Consider the following 4,236-nt stretch of genomic DNA (forward strand, 5'->3'; position numbering starts at 1 on the left):
AATGTAACAATTGGAGCGCCTAATGAAAAGCAAAAAAACCTATTAAAAGAACATTAAAATCAGAAACTTTTCTAGCACATTTCTTTTAGTATACTATTGAATTATGCATCGAATAAACAGTTTCATTTTTTATATATATATATATGTGTGCGTGTGTACAAGAGCTTTCTATGCTTTCTGGGGAAAATTTTGCCATCGGTTTTTATAATTTTTAGTAATTTAAAATTGAGGAAACTGGGACTTATTATTATAGTTATAGACTCATTAATCCTCAATAAATATTTTGAATACAATGGGATACCTGCAAGTGACCTGCAAGCAAGAATTTTTAATATGCAGCGAAGGGTGAAATAATTTTAAATCAAGTTCACTAAGATAACAGGGATTCTGCTGGCTACTAAAAATGTAACAATTGGAGAGCCTAATGAAAAGCAAAAAAAAACCTATTAAAAGAACATTAAAATTAGAAACTTTTCTAGCACATTTCTTTTAATATACTATTGAATTATGCATCGAATAAACAGTTTCATTTTATATATATATATATGTGTGCGTGTGTACAAGAGCTTTCTATGCTTTCTAGGGAAAATTTTGCCATCGGTTTTTATAATTTTTAGTAATTTAAAATTGAGGAAACTGGGGCTTATTATTATTTAGTTATAGACTCATTAATCCTCAATAAATATTTTGAATACAATGGGATACCTGCAAGTGACGTAATGTGGGTATCTTGATCCTGATTGGTTGTTGAAACGTGGCATTTGTTAATGTCTGCAACTGTTCTTTCTATGATATTTCGAGTAAGCCAGGCCAGTCAAGTATCAATTCTCTTAAGTGGCACATTCTATATTCTTTCACAAAGATTCTTTCTCAAAGATTTCGATTCTTTGGTTGTATATTTACGCAGAGATTTAACACAAAGACAGGCACGAAGCCATGAGAAACATGAATAAACAAATTATACATCGAAGTAGCCAGGTACGCAAAAAAAATATCACGGTTACAATAAAATACGTAAACAAATAATAAATCTAAGTTAAGTAAAAAAATAGACGAGACATAATTATATTTTAATTAATCCCATGTGCTCTGTATTTTGTTAATTAACTTATCATTAATTAGCATTCTAACGTATGTAGAGAAACTTATCTCAACTTTAATACGCTATTTTGCAGATAAATATTAGCTGGCGCTGATGTTATAGGTCACATAGGTATGGGAGGAGTAAGTGCTAGTACCTAATTACAATATTATTTGCTGTATTGTGCCAGAATATCGGGAATTGATTGAAAGGATATCATGCTCGCACGGGATCATCAGTGAACGTGTAGAATTCTGAAGAAATTTGAAGATGATTGAAAAAAATATTGGAATATTCAGCATTTTTAAAACTTGCAGCTAAAATGATAAAGATAGACTTTCAATTTCCTAATTCACTTCATAACACAGAAGGATATGATATAGTTCTATGTGCTTTAGCATTTCAAGGGGTATCAGTTTAATTTGTCAAAACTTTCATCCGATAATTAATGATTATATTATTCACAATTAAAACATTTTTCTAAATATCACTCGAAAATTTCATTTAGCAATCTCTTTAATGAATTCTGCTTCTAATATAAAATGTTAAGGTATGTTTTTAATCACACACATTTTCTTATACAATTATTTTCACACACCTGCTACTCAAAATAAATAATTAATCACTAATGAAATAAAACAAAATAAAGCAAAACATGTTAAAAAGATTCAAGCTCTGATAACCCTATCAAGAAAAAGCTGTAGAGGCGTGACAGCCATTTAAGTGTTGAAAACAAGGACCTAAAATTAATGACCACAACTTCAACTTCAAGAAAGCAGCAGCGCCATCTAGTTGATCACAGAAAAACCGCTCTGTAAGCTGAATCATTAGTTAAAATGACGTTGGGTTGTTCGATTAATAACACGATATGGAATTCATAACGAATACTGTAGGAGAGAGAGTTATGGAAACAACGACACGGGGCGTTCATTTATTAAAGAAGTGTCGATTTCATAATATGTAATACTTAATTGAGTTACAACTTTGGTTTTGTGATATAAATACAGATAAGATTTTGCGATAAATTGAATCCATGTGTCGCTGGGTGTCAAAAATTTATTAGAATCTAATGAATAAGTCATTAAAAGATTGATAAAACGTTCTAGTTGATTAACAACCTCTATAAAAAATGTATTAAAAAGTGATATATGGTTTCTGGTATACAATATAAGGAAGTTATTCGATTAAATCTATGTTTTTTCTTCTGCGCTAAAAAAATAAGGAAATGTCTCTAATTATAACTATCTCTGAGAAAGAATGTATCAACGCTTTACTGGCATAAAAACAATGTATTTGTTTATTTATAAGCCCTATTTTTGCTGCGCATTATTTGTCATTTGTTTGGCATTTTAAATTGCAAAAATATTTCATGCGTTCAGTAAATGTCAATGACTTTTCAATGTATTTTATTTTATACAGAGAAACAATCTGCAAAAAAGTAAAATCACTTGAATAGACATGTTTCGAAAATAAGCAATTAGACGTTTAGTGAAAATAGGAAATTATAAATCAAAGGTCCAAAAAGACACGCATAACTGTATTTTATAGATAAAATAGAGCGTAACATATAAAATTAACTAGAAACTATTTTTGAATTAATTTCATCAACTAAAAATTACTATATTTCGCATCAAATGATTAACATTATTCTTAAATTAATAAATACTTTAAGAATAACTACTTATAGACTAACAATATGTAAAAAAGTAAAAGCACTTAAACATGCGCTTTTTGAAAATAAGCAATTGTAAATCAAAGGTCCAAAAAGACACGCTTAACTGCATCTTTTAGATAAAATAGAACGTAACACATAAAATCAACTAGAAACTATTTTTGAATTATTTTGTTTCATCTAATAATGATTATATTTTACATTAAATGATTAACATTATTCCTAAATTAATAAATACTTTAATAATAACCCCTTTATAGACAAACAATCTGTAAAAAAGAAAAAGCGCTTGAACAGATGTTTTTTGAAAATAAGAAATTATAAATCAAAGGTCCAAAAATATACTCTTAACGATTATAATGATTCTATTACGCATTGAATGATTAATGTTAGTCCGAAATTAATTAATACTTTAATAATAATAAACACTTACAATATTTTGGGAAAATCTTTTCCAAGGAGTGGAAGAATTCAATTAACTTTGTATTGTATTGTAACTGCATTGCATGTATTTGTATTGTAACTAAACTAAGATGTTCAGTAAGAAAGACAAACAAAGAAAATTCATCAGATAGTCATTTTAGGCAACAGTATATATTTATTAAATATGTTTGTGTGTTTTTAAACATTTCAGTAATAAATATTGGCAGAAATATTCATACTGGAAGGCAAAAGAAAACATAGTGAAATTTTAGGGAACAGCAAATATTAATTTATCAGGATGCATTTTTTTAAAAAATCTTACAACAGAATTTTTAACAGTTTTTTATTGTTCAAAATTCTGCTATAATGTTTAATAAGAACACTAAATTTGTCTGCGCAGTCCTCCCCCCCCCCTACTCAACGTGCTGAAAAATGATTCTTAAATTCAGGGATCTCGCAGACGACTACTTATGTCAAAAGCGTTAGAGACTCAATTCACTTTTATTTCTTTATTAACTCCGAAATTATTCCATCGTATCTACCACTATGACTTATATTTCTTATTATTCATATAGTACAAACATTGTTGGCATGTGCCTCAAATTACATACTTCTAACTTTTAATTTTATTGAGGATGATTTTCCTCAGTGGTAGTAAAATGTAATTTAACACTTTCACGCCAGGGTGACCCACCGATGGGTCACGCTGGATTATCTCATCTTGGCAGCGCACCGGAGTAAAAACTGGTAACAATAAATTTAATTTTTTTGTTTTTTTACGGGAATAATAAAAATCCATAACTACCAATTGTTTTTAACGGATGCAATTTTTATATAGAATTGTTTCTTCGCCGTGATAAATTTCCTTACAGCGAATTGTTATTGTTGAGAATAGATTAACTCCTCCCGAATATTATCGAATATTGAAATAGTTCTTCTACCAGTATTTTCTCTTTTCCCGTACCAGTATTTTCACTTTTCCCGGCGTGAACGTGTTAAATATAGAAATAAATTTTTAAGCCAAATGCGTAAAAGTTGGTAGGCATGCAATATAACTAAG

The sequence above is a fragment of the Parasteatoda tepidariorum genome, chromosome 9, assembly GCF_043381705.1.
Source record: "Parasteatoda tepidariorum isolate YZ-2023 chromosome 9, CAS_Ptep_4.0, whole genome shotgun sequence".
Lineage (NCBI taxonomy): Eukaryota > Metazoa > Arthropoda > Arachnida > Araneae > Theridiidae > Parasteatoda > Parasteatoda tepidariorum.